This window comes from Microtus pennsylvanicus, chromosome 22 (assembly GCF_037038515.1).
Source record: "Microtus pennsylvanicus isolate mMicPen1 chromosome 22, mMicPen1.hap1, whole genome shotgun sequence".
NCBI classification, from domain to species: domain Eukaryota; kingdom Metazoa; phylum Chordata; class Mammalia; order Rodentia; family Cricetidae; genus Microtus; species Microtus pennsylvanicus.
The window spans coordinates 12,935,029-12,952,283 of NC_134600.1; the positions used below are offsets into that span (position 1 = coordinate 12,935,029).

General features: G+C 36.6%; 1 long non-coding RNA gene across 1 annotated transcript; it reads left to right on the top strand.

The window, feature by feature from the left end:
• Positions 1–6,727: 6,727 nt before the first annotated feature.
• LOC142839980 (uncharacterized) lies at positions 6,728–8,318 on the top strand. The gene is made up of 3 exons (XR_012908862.1): positions 6,728–6,849; positions 7,047–7,107; positions 8,256–8,318. It is a non-coding gene; the product is annotated as an uncharacterized LOC142839980 (long non-coding RNA).
• The last annotated feature ends 8,937 nt before the right edge of the window (positions 8,319–17,255 follow it).

Sequence of the window (17,255 nt, forward strand, 5' to 3'; positions counted from 1 at the left end):
GGAAGCAGGGCACTGTGTGTACAAACGTTTTTCTTGTCAACTTCAATATGTCATACTTAGAGAGGCCTAGTTTCTCCAGTATCTTCTCGAAATTGAGCACTTTGCCTTTAACCTTTACACACAATCTCCATTTGTGTTTAACTAGGTGGACGGTATCAAGGCATCTCACCTGTTGGGTAGCGCTGCTCTTCTAAGCCGCACCGTAGAAGAGTTGAATTGGTGATGTAAATGAGTTTCCAATGCCTTGAAAATAGTTCAGTCTCACAAAGTAGAATTACCTGAGGGAGGACTGCTTCTAAATCACCCAGAAGATAAATGTGTTTTAATCAGGGCTGTTAGAGATTAGGATGCTAGGGCACACTTTGTTCAACTGGATTGTCCAGATATTTAGCTCCAAACTACAACAGAGAAGCCACCACTGATCTAAAACCAGACACCAGGCACATCCCCATATGGGAAAAAAAAAAAAAAAAACCTCTAACAAGCTTTTCAAGGAGGCTTTCAGGTTCCTAACCTACTTTAAGGCCTGATGTCGCTTATCATTCCATTTTTCTATTTGAGGAAAACTCAGTTTTTCCATATTTGCAATATGCCACCAGGAGACATATACCTATTATCCAGTCAGAAAGTTTTTTCATAATTTAGTGTATTGGTTGTATCTCCACTAACAAAATATTTAACCCCTAAAGCAGCAGTTATTTATAGCAACTGTGGTACCAACATCAAAGGGGAAAACTGGTTTAAAAAAATGGTGCAAAAGCCATTCTGGATTATAGAACAACATATCACAGAAGAGAATGAATACAAGTTTTGTGATTTTATATATACGTACTCCAAGAAGTTTATCAGTACTCAAATTATTTTTATTGCTGGATTAGCAATGAATTTGTGGGGATATATTCTCAATGGCCATATAAAAATAGATTCGGGGAATATATTAAATTGGATTTCTAGATTAAATGTTTCATTTAAAGAATTATCTACAACAAATTTCATGTTTATGTATGAAAAGTTATCTAACCTTATATGAAAATATCATGAAGTATTTTTCTACACTATACTAAATGTATTTCCCAAGAGAGAAAAATTAAAATATCTAAAATATACTAGATTGGGCTGGAGAGATGGCTCAGTGGTTAAGAGCATTTCCTGCTCTTCCAAAGGTCCTGAGTTCAATTCCCAGCAACCACATGGTGGCTCACAACCATCTGTACTAAGGTCTGGTGTCGTCGACTGGCCTGCAGGCATACACACAGATAGACTATTGTAAACATAACAAATAAATAAATAAATATTTTTAAAAAATAAGTAAAATATACTAGATTAAGATTACAAGACCATTATAGATCTTATAAACTTGCATCTGTTTACAGAGTTAACCGTATACAAAATGTATTTTTCATTAGAGATCATAAAGAAATGGGTTGGTGACAACCATCCTTTACACCACATTATCAACTCACTTCAACCACAAGTGTGTCTTGGCATGTGAGTAAAAGAAACAGGTTCATTCCCTCCTCATCAAATCTTCCACAGATTTACGTAGAAGGTGAAAGTGCAGAAATGTGAAATATGTTACATGTATTTTTTTTCTTTCTTTCAAACCACATCCCAAGCATGGCATAGGGGCCTGAAATTACAAAATACTTAACTGGGCTTTAGTTATCTATACAGACTGCATGAATGTGAATTAAGTTCCCAAATTAGCACATCAAATAACAAAACAGCCATAAAGCAGTCTGAAAGCATTAAACGTTTTATATATGAGTTTTAAATCATTTAATTTCTATAGAACAATTTTATTCACAATATAATATGACAGAAATCACCACAGGAATGATATACTGATTGCAATAGTATTGCATGCAGCAGCAGCTTTGCATTTTTATAACATTTTTTGTTTATAATAATTTAGCCTCTCCAGTCATGCTTCCCACATGTTTAGGTTTGCAGTGTAAGTTAACAGGAAATAACACATAGTTCAAAGAGAAAATGTCTCATAATTTTGAACGTGAATTATCTCTATGAAAAATGAAATATACCACTAAACCCTGAAACATGCATGTCTAGATTTGCTTTTGTCCAATTTCAGGCCGTTTGCAATCACATTCTGTTTATATAATAGCAAGAGGATCTGTCACAGTTGTGGTTGAATGAGCTTCGGTTGCAATGGTGGTGGCAACTGAAGTGGTACCATTGACTCCACCAATTGTCCTGGATTTGTGAGTGGGGGAGGAGCCGCAGTGTTCATGGTTTCTACAACTTCTCCATTGTAAAAGAAAAACTGACACTGTTGAATGAATGTTTCAAGGACAGAATGATGGATTATAGTGGTAGACAGAAACTCCTGATTTTCAAAATCAGGTCTCATCAAAGTTGGCCAAAAGCAGATGGATAAGTTGTCTGCTGTCATTAGGTTGATTTTTATTTTGCTGACTAACCCTGTCCAAATGTGTTTAACCTTTTCAATTTTGTGGAGAACAGCTTTTTTTTTTTGTAGAATGTCTTTATTTCTTCCTTGACCCAGTAGTAGTTTAATAAAGTACTGTTCAATTTCCACTATTCAATTTTGTGATTGGTGTTGTTGTTAAACTGTAACATTAAAACATAGTGATCTGATAAAACACAGGGGGTTATTCCAATTTTGTGTGTGTGTGTCAAGGGTTGCCTTGTTACCATGTTGGTGGTCCATTTTAGAGAAGATACTACAAGGTGCTAAGAAGAAGTTATATTTTGCACTTGGGTGGAATATTCTGTAGATGTCTGTTGGGTCCATTTAAGACAAGAAATCTGTTAGTTGTCTCATTTTTCTGTTATGTTTCTGTCTAATTGACCTGTTCATTGGGGAGAGTAGGGTGTTGAAGTCTCCTACTAGTAATATGTGGCATTTGATGTGATTTTAAGCTTTAGGAATGTTTCTTTTACATGTGTGGGTGTTCTTATATTTGGGGCATCGATGTTCAGGATTGAGACTTCATCTTAATGGATGGTTCCTGTTATGAATATGAAGTGTTCATCTTTCTGATTGACTTTACTTTGCAGTCTGTTTTGTTCACTATTATGATACCTATACTTGTGTGTTGCTTATGTCCATATGATTTGAAAAACTTTTTCAACACTTTACTCTTAGGCAACGTTTGTCCTTGAGGGTTAGGTTTGTTTTCTTTATAAAGCAAAGGGATGGATCCTGCTTTTGGATCCATTCTCTAAGCTTGTGCCTTTTTAAACAAAATATTTATTTATTTATTATGTATACAATAATCTGTCTGTGTGTATGCCTGCAGGCTAGAAAAGGGCACCAGACCTCATTGTAGATGGTTGTGAGCCACCCTGTGGTTGCTGGGAATTGAACTCAGGACCTTAGGAAGAGCAGGCAATGCTCTTACCCTCTGAGCCAACTCTCCAGCCCAGCTTGTGCCATTTTATAGTCAAATTGGGTCTATTGATAGTAAGAGATGTAAATAACCAGTGCTTGCTAGTTCCTGCTATGTTTCAGTAGTAGTGTTGGTATGTTTGCCGTCTTTGGTGTTTGCAGAAGTCAGGTTATCTGTTGCCTGTGTTTACAGTTAGCTTCCTCGGGTTGGCGTTCTCCCTCTAGTACTTTCTGTATGACTGGACTTGTGGGAATAAGTATTGTTTAAATCTGGGTTTGTCATGGAATACCTTGTTTTCTCCATTGATGGCGGTTGAAAGCTTTGCTGGGTATAGTAGTCTGGTTGGAAGCTTTGGTGGGTAGAGTAGTGTTCATGGTGTCTTAGTGTCTTCAGCACATCTGTCCAGGGCCTTCATGCTTTCAAAGTTTCCATGAAGAATTTCGGTGTTATTCTGATATGTCTGCTTTATATTGTACTTGACCATAATCCTTTGCAGCTCTTAATAGTCTTTCTTCATTTTCTGTTTTGCATTTTGATCATTATATGTTAGGGGTACTTTTTTTGTCCAGTCTATCTGGTATTCCCTAAGCTTCTTATACCATCATAGGTATATCCTTTTTTGGGGTAGGAAACATTTCCTTCTATGATTTTTTTGTTGTTGTTAAATGTATTTTCTGTGATTTGGAGTTAGTGTTCTTCTCTTTCTTCTATTCCTATTATTCTTAGGTTTGGATTTTTCATGGTGTACCAGAAATAATGTTTTGTGTAAGGAATTTTTGGATTTATTGTTTTCTTTGACCAATGATTCGATTTCTTCTATAGAATCTTCAGCACTTGAGATTCTCTCTTCTAGCTCTTGTATTCTGTTGGTTACACTTCCCGCTGTGGATCTCATTTGTTTACCCAGATTTTCCATATACAGCATTCCCCTGGTCTGTGGTTTCTTTATTGCTTCTATTTCAGTCTTCAAGTCTAGATTTGCTTGTTTCAATCAAATATTGTTTTTTTTTTCTTGGTTTCTTGGGTTTTTTTGAGAAATTTATTGATGTCTTCCATTCTTTTGCTTATGTTTTCCTCAATTTCTTTAAGGGAATTTTCATTTCCTCATCATCCTCACAAAGTTACATTGGAAATCATTTTCTTTTTTTCTTTTCTTTTTTTTTTTTGGTTTTTCAAGACAGGGTTTCTCTGTGGTTTTGGAGCCTGTCCTGGAACTAGCTCTTGTAGATCAGGCTGGCCTTGAACTCACAGAGGTCCGCCTGCCTCTGCCTGGGATTAAAGGTGTGCTCCACCACCACCCGGCTCATTTTTGTGACCTGTTCTTGGCCTACTCTGGGTTTCAGAAAGCCACACCTCTGAGGTGTGTCTTTGCCCTCTGTCTTGGCCTGTTCTTTTGGTCTGCTCTCCTGGGTCACTCTCTTGGTCCAGTCTGTGCATTTAATTTAATGAACAATTTCCTATAAAAGATCATGTTTCTCTCCTTGCTGGCCTTTCAATTTCCTATGAACCTTCAGTAAAAAAGGCTTTCAAGATGAAATTCCTCATTGTATGTGATGAGTCTCAATATCCTTAACTAATTTTCTGACTTTTATGTCTACTGTGTTGTGGTTGGAATTAATCAGCCAACTTCCCACTTACACTGAAATGCTTTTATCATCGTTATAGGCTTGATCTGTAAACCACAGAAAATATAGAAGAAACAGTTGCTGTTCAGGGCTAAGGAGTTTTGTAGCCTGTAGTTTTAATTGTTTTGTTTGCTTGTCTGAGTAACCTTTGATGTGTGGCTCCAAATTCCTCAAAGTAAAGTGAGGGGGCTTCATTCATGGCTTTGTTTTTATGTTGTTGGATGATGACCCTGGAATGTAGGCTTTTTACCTGTCAAGCATATGCTGCTGTGCTCAGCTTCACACATATCTTGAATTTTAAATTTGACAGAGGGTTTCATTCTGATTCCCAGGATGCCATGTATTCATGACATTAATACTGCCTGAGCATCCTGAGTCATTGAATTGCCGGTGCATGAACTTCTTCCTGCTTGATTAGCTTGCTTTTAATTTTTCACTCAATTTGACTATTTTATGGGTCTGCATGGATATGTACCATGTGGATACTTGGTCATCAGAGTGATCAAAGCTTCTCAGAAATCCTGAACTTAGAATAATAAATAATTGTGATCTTCATGTAAGTACTGACAATTGTGCCCACCTCTTTCAAGACCAGGAAGAGCTCAGTAGTACTCAGCCACATTTCCAGAACTGTGTTAATTTGTTATGACCAACATTTATATTGCTAATGTTTTTGATCTGTCCATTTGTAATTATTTTAAACATGAAGTACCTTTTCATAAAACGTTTGTGGTATTGCAGTTTAAAATAGGACACTTCAGCTGTCTGGAAGATGAACACAGAACTGGAGTGAATGCATAATTCTTTGTAGGAACTTCAGTACACAGCTCTGAATTCTTTCTGTGTGATTTGTTTATTTCACTGATTTTTTAAGGTTTATTTAATTATTATATATACAATGTTCTGCCTATATGTCTGCCTGCAGGCCAGAAGAGGGCACCAGATCTCATTGCAGATGGTTGTGAGCCACCATATGGTTGCTGGGAACTGAACCCAGGACATCTGCAAGAAGGATCAGTGCTCCAAACTGCCAAGCCATCTTTACAGCCCTGTTTTACTGATTTTTGCAATGGAGACAGGGTCTTAATGTGTACTTTCACCTATCCTGGACATGATTCCATAGACTTGGCTGGCACTCATCTCAGAGACAAATCTACATACCTCTGCTTTATGAGTGTTTTGCTTAAAGGCATGAGTCAACATACCCAGTTTGTCCACCATATTTTTTCTATTTTGTAATTAGTGTTTCTTCATACAATTTTCTGAGTGTACTATGTCCTGTTGATCTGTTTCCTTGGCTATCTTTATTAATAGACAGTTCTTTTGTTGGTGATATCCCATTCAAAGGGTACAAAAATAACAGACGTGACTCTTCTATTCAATTTTCTTCTAAAGTGTCTGTCTCGGAGCTGGAGAGATGGCTCAGAGGTTAAGAGCATTGCCTGTTCTTCCAAAAGGTACTGAGTTCAATTCCCAGCAACAACATGGTGAATCACAACCATCTGTAATGAGGTCTGGTGCCCTCTTCTGGCCTGCAGGCATACAGATAGACAGAATGTTGTATACATAATAAATAAATAAATATTTTTTTTAAAAGTGTCTGTCTCTGTCATGGAATAATAGTGGGGAACACCAGAATTTGATGACTATACTGTTAAAAACTATGCATTTACAATGCTGTCACCATCATGCTTCTCTTATACACGTGAATGAAATATTTTAGAGGGCCGTGACCTATGATGATGTGCATATCAGCTTCAGTCAGGAAGAGTGGAATTTGCTGGATCCTTCCCAGAAGAATCTCTACAAAGATGTGATGCTGGAGACCTACAGGAACCTCGCTACTATAGGTGAAATTGAATTTCCTTCATGATTCAAAATAAGGGGACAACTTTTTCTTGGTTAATGATGTTCTGTAATTTTATTTAGAAACAATAAGAATTAGTTGAATAGAGCAGACATAATTCTAAGGGTCCCTTCATATAACAGCTTAAATACTGCACAATTTTCAATAATATAACATACATTTACTGGCATTATATTTTAGGATGCATTTGGGAAGACCATAATAGTGAAGAGCATTGTCAATTTTCTAGAAGACCTGAAAGGTAATTTTCATATACAGGCTGATAGCAATGTGCCTCTCATGAAATTTTTATGTGTCTTAAAAGTTTTAGTTTAAAGCAATACTGATAATATGTACAGTTTTATCCAATTCTCACAAATCCCTATTTTATATATGTGAAGTGCATTTGAATGACATTCTTTTAAGAAAGAAGTCAAGAAAACAATGGCTAAAAAGATATCATCTTTTGAGGCATAGCACCATGAGAGCTTTGTAGTAGATTTGCAAATAAATTTCTTTCTTGCTACTGATAATACAAAAGAATACACATTGAAGAGATTATAAGTATATCTGCAAAACTTTGTACTAAACTAATAGCCCATAGTAAATCTTGTATTCCTCGTACACTTCTTGTGACTGTGCTATGTTTAGTGAGAGAAGCAGTTAGAGTTGAATCAAGTGGCAGTTGTTTTCGAGAAACCTTGATATCTATACCACAAGACTGTGAGGAAGAGCAAGTCAAACCATGAGAATTCAATGTGGAAATCTCTTATTTGTTATTCTTCTTTACTATGTATACCATACATTGCTCTTGATACAAGTGTATGAGCAGAGGGATATGGAGAGATGTAGCATACCACTCTCTAAGAACAATTAGATAACCAGTAGTCTCCATGTTGAGTATACTTGTTGAATTTGATTGAAGTATACAAGTAACTGGTTTTCCACCCTCATTGTTAATACATGAACAATCTCACACTGCAAAAAAGCCCTATAAGTTCTAGAAATGTGCAAATAATTCTGAGTGTTCTAGTTTACATAGCATATGCAATATGATTCACAGTATAGGAGAAGTTATGAATATAAAAGCTCTGGGTTTATCCAGTTCTATTCATATATATATATATATATATATATATATATATATATAATTTCATATACATAAAAGATTCTGTGAAGGTAAAAAGGTAAGCCATGAAAGAAAGGAATTGACCATTGGAGGTATCTTCCACGTGGCAAAACAGTGCCTAATTAAAGAGCAAAACATGAGTTTAGACACAGTTATAAAAACTTAGTATCTGAGTCCTCTTTATAATTGGAACATATTATAAAATTAATTTATACAAATGTGTAGCCACAACAGTGTATTGAATATGGTGAAGTTTTTATATGTGCCAATTATCCTTGCAGGGTTGAAAGAATTGAAGCTGGAGAAAAACTTTCAGTAGATATTCAATGTTCTGAAGCCTTCACACATGCCAGTCACCTTAAATGGAATGAAAGAACACATACTGGAGAGAAATCCTATGAATGTATTCAGTGTGGGAAGGCCTTTGCAGCTCAGAGTCATCTTCAAAACCATAAAAGAACACACACTGGAGAGAAACCCTATGAATGTAATCAGTGTGGTAAGGCCTTTGCAGTTCAGAGTTATGTTGAAATCCATAAAAGAACACATACTGGAGAGAAACCCTATCAATGTAATCAGTGTGGTAAGGCCTTTGCATGGTACACTGGTCTTCAATACCATGGAAGAACACACACTGGAGAGAAACCCTATGAATGTAATCAGTGTGGTAAAGCCTTTGCATGGCACACTGCTCTTCAATACCATGAAAGAACACATACTGGAGAGAAACCCCTTAAATGTAATCAGTGTGGTAAGACCTTTGCTCAACACAGTAATCTTCAAACACATAAAAGATCACATACTGGAGAGAAACCATATGAATGTAATCAATGTGGTAAGACATTTGTAGATCAGAGTAATCTTCAAAACCATAAAAGAACACATACTGGAGAGAAACCCTATGAATGTAATCAGTGTGGTAAGACCTTTGCTCGGTACAATACTCTTAAATCCCATGGAAGAACACATACTGGAGAGAAACCCTGTAAATGTAGTCAGTGTGGTAAGGCCTTTGCCCAACACAGTAGTCTTCAAAAACATAAAAGAACACATTCTGGAGAGAAACCATATGAATGTAATCAGTGTGGTAAGGCATTTTCAGCTTTAAGTAATCTTAAAAGGCATAAAAGATCTCACCCTAGGTAGGAACTCTTTGAATGTAATCAGTGGGGTAAGAGCTTTGCACAGCACAGTGATCTTCAAAAACATAAACAAATATACAAAAGAGAGAAACTCCATGGATGTATTCAGTGTAGTAAAGCCTTTGCAGTAATCTTCAAATGCTTAAAAGTATCAGAAATAGTAATAATGAAATCAGTGTGAAGTTTATTCATCTTCAAATGCAGGAATGTACACATACAGAAGAATAACTATGAATTGAATCTGTGTGGTAAATCGTTTGTCACAATAATCTCCAAATACATTAAACCATCCAGGATAGAAACTGTGAATTTGATGAATGTAGACTTCAAAAACATTACAAAAATCATACTGCAGTGAAACTCTATGAATAAATTCAATGTGGTATTTTGTAATTTATACAAAAGTAAAACTTTTTGTGTGTAATCAATCTGATAAACCTTTTGCAAATTACAATATCCTTTGGGTACCTGAAGAACAACCTGAGGGCTTATTCTAAATTATTTTTCAAGATCCTAAGCCAATACATTTACAGTCAGATAACTAACAGCATTCATTCTGTAGGAAAAAGAAACTGATAGTGTCAATAATCTGTTCAATATGATAACACTTTGTTTTATTTGCACCAGCAAACTAATGGAAAAAACATATTATTTGGAGTTATGAAGTCCTACAGGCAGGAAAATCAGCCAGTCAAAGAATCACACCCTGCTATTGAAATGAGATCCAAGGGAAAACATTTTGTCCCTGAATCTAGAGCTAGTTATAAGAACATCACCCTAAAACAGAGCCAAAAAGTTAAAAAGAGCCAGTGAAGGAAACACACTTTGGCTCTCAAACCAGAGCCAAAGAAACACACTCTTCCCTGGTTCAACTGAGCACCAAAACAACCAATCTCTGAGCACAAAATCCAGCCCATCTCTCTGGTTGTTCAAGCACAGGGATTGAAATCTGACCATTTCCCACCTTCAAAATCTCCTTAGAAGAGATCTGGTTTTAAGAAACCCTATATGAAGAGGGGCGGTGGTCGTGCACGCCTTTAGTCCCAGCACTCAGGAGGCAGAGGCAGGCGGATCTCTGTAAATTCGAGGCCAGCCTGGTCTAGAAGAGCTAGTTCCAGGACAGGAACCAAAAAAAAAAGCTACAGAGAAACCCTGTCTCGAAAAAAAAAGTTTTAATTGTTTTTATGTGGGGTGTGTGTGTGTGTGTGTGAGAGAGAGAGAGAGAGAGACAGAGAGAGAGACAGAGAGACAGAATTTTTGGATTGATATTCTGTATCTTTAGAAAATTAAGACTTTGGGCCGGGTGGTGGTGGCTCACACCTTTAATCCCAGCACTTGGGAGGCAGAGGCAGGCGGATCTCTGTGAGTTCAAGACCAGCCTGGTCTACAAGAGCTAGTTCCAGGACAGGCTCCAAAACCACAGAGAAACCCTGTCTCGAAAAACCAAAAAAATAAAAAATAAAAAAATTAAGACTTTGGATGTTCTTATACCAGGAATTACAGCAAACTTTTAAAAATCTGATCTTAGTCTTGGGAATGAATATTTCTTAGTCACCTCGCCATGACTCTAGTGCTATAAATGTTTTAAATTCTATTCAGAACACTTTTGAGTCTGCAATAGGAAAGAACTCATGAAGAAATTCCTATTCATGAAAAAAATTTAATGACATTAAACATCACCGTTTATTTTTTATCATAGCATTGAAAGAAGTAAATTACATACCATGTTCAGTCAAGTCTGATGGAGGAGATCATTGTATTGTGGTTTCTATTTTAAAGTATTTGAGGGAGTCACTAAAGTGTGCTGTATAAGTGGCAAATCCATTTAGTGAAGTTTATTTTGTAGACCTTATATTACTTCTATGACTTTAGTTTATCTTCTATTCTGTCTGTACCTAGTGATAGGTATTATTCTACTGTAATGTATATAATGGAACCTCCATCATATAATTTTCCCATTGGTTATTGAAATATCAGGCCATGTTTGATGATGCTTTACTCATAAGGGTGGTGGTTTGTGCTTCTGGTTTTGATTTTCATCTTTTCACAAATTCCCTTGAGATTTTGTTATTTGTTAATCATCTTACCTTGGATGTCAGTAGTGATTCAGGAATACATTTGAACTCATGATGCTCATTTGTCTTCTGCTTGAGTACAAGTCCAAGGGTAGATGATGAACTTCCAGTGTGCTGGGTTTTCAAGAGAATTTAACAATGTATATGTAAAAATGACTAATAAAAGAGATTATAAGAAACATTAAATAATTCATGTGTGTATTCAAAGATTTTCTTTTATCTGATATGGATGTAATAATGTATGAGAACCAGCAAACAACTGTGTATGCAATCAACCACAGCTTGACATTTTATAGAAAATTGAGGATAGGTTTCTAGTCTTACAAACAACAGCCCTTTCCCCCTGAGCCATTTCAGTGGTGCTCAATTTCAATTTGAAGAAACATTACAATAGGAAAATTTGTTCATTTTGAGGACTACACATTTATATATAACACTTTCTTAGAACCAAAATTATGCACCAGAAAATTGCCACATTTAGTAAAGTTCTTTGCTGCTATGTCTGACCTGGGTTCTATCTCTGGGTTATACACCATACTTCTACATATTTTCTCATATTTCTTCACTTCACAAGAAGTGCCATTGAGGTCATTTGCAGTCAAATAACTCCAAAGGTTTAATCACTAGAACTCACAAAGCAGAAGTAGATCATAGACCCCTGTCGGTTTTCCTGTCAGTGCTACATACACATCATGGCACAGGTGTATTCACACAGTCATACTTCAAACATTTATAAATGGGTGGAATTAACAATGCAAAGAAAATAACCGATTACTGAGAACATATAAAATGATCCAGTCATTTAAATTATGGAGTTTTGTGAAAAGTTACTATCCATCAAAACAATGATGCTCCTTTTTAAATCTTATTTTATTATTTTTTTCTCTGACTCAATGATAAGTCCTTTAGAAACACATATTTCAACTGGACTTACAGGTGTATGGCTATAATTATAGCACACCAGAGTGTGGGTGGGCAGGATCATAGTGAGGCCAGCTTCTTCCCCATAAGAAATTCATGGTATACATGGCTATGAGAAAGTATCCTGTCTAAAAAATTCTAAAAGAAAGAGCCTATCTCAAATAATGTAACCTTTTGCTAATAAAATCTGGCTGGACTCAGATTGATTTCAACCAACTTTTTAGTATCTTTACTCACATAAAAAAATGATAACAATAACATAAGCATTATAGATATTCCATTCACATTCAATCCGTTGACTCTTTTGACAACCATCTAGAGGGCATTTATGTGCTAAGAGACAGAAGGAACAGTGGGACACCTTCACCTTCCACATTATAATGACATGTGTGGGAACTGGAGAGTTGTCTCAAAGTACTGCTTCTCTTGGGTACCCGAGTTTGGTTTATAGCCCCACAACCCAGGTACCATGGGGATAAAAAGGTGGTGTCTAATGCTCTTTGTCTGGAGTTACAGACTGCTGTGGGTACGTAGTATCAATGTTAGGCCCTGTGGATGAGTATCCAGTGTTCTAAGTGCTGAGTCTTCAGCCTCATGAGGATGTCATTAATAATAGTGAGGTGGGAAAGACTGATATAATAAGTTTACCTTTTCCTCACCCTTCATGACCCAGAAGAACCAAAGATTGACAGCACCAGAATCTAACTTAGACTTGGTTCTTTTAGAATTTCTGATCATTATGCATGATCAAAAAGATAGTTTTGCTCTGTAAATCTCCATCTGCCTAAGTGGTTAGATGTGCCTTTTTCTTTGTTGTTGTTGTTAGTTTTTTGTTTTGTTTTGTTTTTCAAGACAGGATTTCTCTGTAGCTTTAGATCCTGTCTTGAAACTAGCTCTTGTAGACCAGGCTGGCCTTGAAGTCACAGAGATCCACCTGCCTCTGCTTCCAAAGTGCTGGGAGTAAAGGCATGTGCAACCACTGCCTAAGTTCTCTTGTTTCTTTTTAAATTGTTCACAGTATAACCTTGGGCCTGAACACAAAAGAGACTTAAAAATGATATTTTATATGGTATGCAAAAATTTTTTCCAGGCTGGCTCCTCTTTTAAAAATTAACCACCCCAGATGCATGCAGTTTTTAAAGAGATTTTTTTTATTAAACTTAATTTTGTGGAATAATTTATCCAGAAAAAGGCATATTAATTCTAGAACATCAGTATCTCCAATTTATAAAAAAAATGTTTCTGAATCAAAAGTTCTCATTTTGGATCAAGTACCCTTGATCCCACTCCATTGTTCCCCAGGGAAATGACCTTGCTCTCATGATTAAACCAACTAAATTTTAGATTAACTCAATCACCACTCAGTCGCAAACTGACCTTTTGTATTGCCATACGTTAAGGAATACAGGAAACCATGAAGCATAGCGTGAGTGTTATTTCTGATAAAAAATTTATTAAACAGTAAGAACCATTAGATCCTTGACAAGATTTGGTTAATTGTTTTGATCAAGGTATTTGGTACTTGTTGGTGGAAAGCTATTTACCTATTAATTTAATCTTGCAGCCATTTGTTCAAGTCTATTAAAATTTAAAATTAAGCAAATCGATGCTTAAAAGGGAAATACCACCATTAAAGCTCCAACCACCTAGGAATGAGAAAGTAACTTCTGTCCCCATTTCTAAAGCCACATTTAGAATTGTGGTTGATTGATGGGGCTGGAGAGATGACGCTGTGGGTAAGAATACTGACTATTCTTCTAGAGGACCCAAGTTCAATTGTCAGCACCCACATGGAACCTCACAACTGTGTTTAGCTCCAGTTCTAGGGGACATGACACCATCACACAGACATACATGCACATGTAACACGAATGCACATAAAATAAAAATAAATCAACTGGCCGGGCGGTGGTGGTGCACGCTTTTAATCTCAGCACTCAGGAGGCAGAGGCAGGCAGATCTCTGTGATTTCGAGACCAGAGAATCCCTGTCTCAAAAAAAAAAAGACATGAAGATGGACCTAGGAACACATTTTATGGCAATGACAGGAAAGAGAATTGGATTGAATGCAGGGGTGATTTATAAATCTAGTGACAGGGCTGGAGAGTTGGCTCAGAGGTTAAGAGCACTGACTGCTCTTCTAGAGGTCCTGAGTTCAATCCCCAGCAACCACATAGCATCTCAGAACCATCTGTAATGGGATCTGGTGCCCTTTTCTTGTATGCAGGCAGAACAATGTATACATAATAAAAAAAAATACAAAGTCTGGAGTTGAGCTTAGTGACACACCTTTAAAGAAAATAAATCTAGTGACATGGAAGTCATGAGGTAGTTTGAATTTCTTAATGTGGAAAAGTATGGAGGAAGCAAGTATAACACCTCTGCTTCTGGCTGGACCTGCCATGGATGGTTCTACAACAGTAAGGAAAAAGATTGGCACAGAAACTAATGATATAATACAGAAAATGAATGAAAAATTCAATAAAGTCATAATATGATTCTTTAGAAAATGGTAATCAAATCCTAAACTTTGAGAAAATAAGAGTCATGTTCTTAGAATCAGAAAAGGAATGGGAGAAAATACTCCAAATTTGCAGAATAACAATCATAAAGTAATACTGAAACATGTTGTAAAAGATGAAAACCTAAAAGTGTTAACAATGTTTTACCATGAAGTGAAATATGACAGGCATAAAGAGTCAAATCTCTCATGTGTTCACTTGTATGTTTTGCATAAAATTTCTTTTAGAAGTTGGTGGTATAATTATGGCTAGCAAAAGATTGTGAGTGGTCATCAGGAAGGTAGATAGAAGGTGGTTACAAGGAATTTTTTTTGAAATAGAAAGTTGGTTACAATTAATATATCATGGAAACAACACACTTAACAATAGCCACAAATAATATAAAATATTGTGGAATAACTCTAAAAATGGGAGGCGTGTATGATAAGAACTTTAAGCTTTGGAAGAAAGAAATTGGATGGAGAGACCAGAGAATGGGAATATCTCCCATGCCCTTTGGTAGGTTGAAATTAATGTAGTAAAAATGAAAATCTTTCCAAAAGCAATTCAACTGGTTCAAGACCATTCCCATGTAAATCTCAGCAAAATTTTTCACAGACCTTAAAAAAAATACTCACCTTCATATAGAAAAGCAAAAAACCCACAGCATAAATCCAACCACAGTGAATCATAAAATAAGGGAATGTGGGAAGTATTTTGAGTTCATTCGCACAGGAGACTATTTTCTAAATATAACCCCAGTAGCACAGACAAAGAGAGTAATAATTAATAAATGGGCCTCCTGATAGTGAGAAATTTCTGTGAACCAAAGGACATGATCAATAATACAAAAAAGGCAGCCTATAGTATGGAAAAAGATCTTCACCTACCCCCCACTGTACAGAGGAATAATCTCCAAAACATACAAAGAACTAAAAAAAAAAGGTCACCAAAAGAACAAATAATGCAATAAAAAATGGGGTACAGACCTAAACAGAGAACTCTCAATGCATGAATCTAAATTGCCTGAGAGACACATAGGGAAATTTCCAACATCCCTAGCCATTAGAGAAATGAACATTGAAACAACTCTGAGATTCCATCTTACATCTGTTAACAATAGCCAAGATCAAAAACACTGATGACACCTTAAGCTAGAGAGGATGTAGGGGTTAAGGGAACACTCCTGCATTGCTTATGGGAGTGCAAACTTGTACAGCCACTTTGGATATCAGTATGGTGATTTGGAAGCAAACCACCTGGTGATGGGGCATGCCTTTAATCCCTGCACTTGGGAGGGAGAGACAGGCAGATCTCTGTGATTTTGAAGCCAGCCTGGTTTACAAGACTTAGTTCTAGGACAAGCTCCAAAGCTACTGAGAAGTCGTGTCCTAAAACAACAACAACAACAAAAAAAAAGACAGAAAATAAGGTACCAACCTATCTCAAAACACGGCAGTACCAGTTTTGGGTATGGACCCAATGGATGCTCAGATGCTCAACCATACTACAAGGACAGGTGCTCAACTATGTTCACAGCATCATTATTTGTCACAGCCAGAACCTGAAAACAACCCCTCCACTGAAGAGTTGATAAAGAAATTATGGTACATTTACAAAATGGAGTACTACACAGTGGGTAAGAATAATGAATCTTGAAATTTATGGGCAAATTACTGGATCAGAAATCATATGAGAGTGAGTTAACCCAGACCCAGAAAGACAAAATATGTTCTCACTCCTAAGTGGCTTTTAAATATAAAGCAAAGGACAAACATCTTACAATTCACAATGCCAGAGAACATAGACAACAAAAAGGAAAATAAGAAATACATACATAGATCTATTCTTTTTTTTTTTTTTGGTTTTTCGAGACAGGGTTTCTCTGTGGTTTTGGAGCCTGTCCTGGAACTAGCTCTGTAGACCAGGCTGGTCTCGAACTCACAGAGATCCGCCTGCCTCTGCCTCCCGAGTGCTGGGATTAAAGGCGTGCGCCACCACTGCCCGGCCTACATAGATCTATTCTACATAGGACATAGAGAAAAACAATATCTGAGTAAAGATGGAGAATGTGGATCATGGGAGAAGGGGAGTGGAGAGGAAAGGAGAGTAGTGGAAAAATATATAGTTGCAAAAAACAGTTAAAAAATCCTTGCTACACAGAAAATCATGGGTGAATTATCCAAAGTGATAGTCATAAATGAATATCAGAAATATGGAACTTTGCTTAATTATGTAGCTGAATAAAATAACTCCTCATGTTAAGGCAAACTGATTTATGACATCTGATTAAAAATAATCCACACATATTTTGCAACAGAAAATTGAAGATTCTGGGCTGGAGAGATGGCTCAGTGGTTAAGAGCATTGCCTGCTCTTCCAAAGGCTCTGAGTTCTGTCTTAGTGTATGTCTGCTGCCCTCTTCTGGCCTGCAGACATACACGCAGACAGAATATTGTATACATAAGAAAGAAAGAAAAGGGCTGGAGAGATGGCTCAGTGGTTAAGAGCATTGCCTGCTCTTCCAAAGGTCCTGAGTTCAATTCCCGGCAACCACATGGTGGCTCACAACCATCTGTAATGAGGTCTGGTGCCCTCTTCTGGCCTGCAGACATACAGACAGAATATTGTATACATAATAA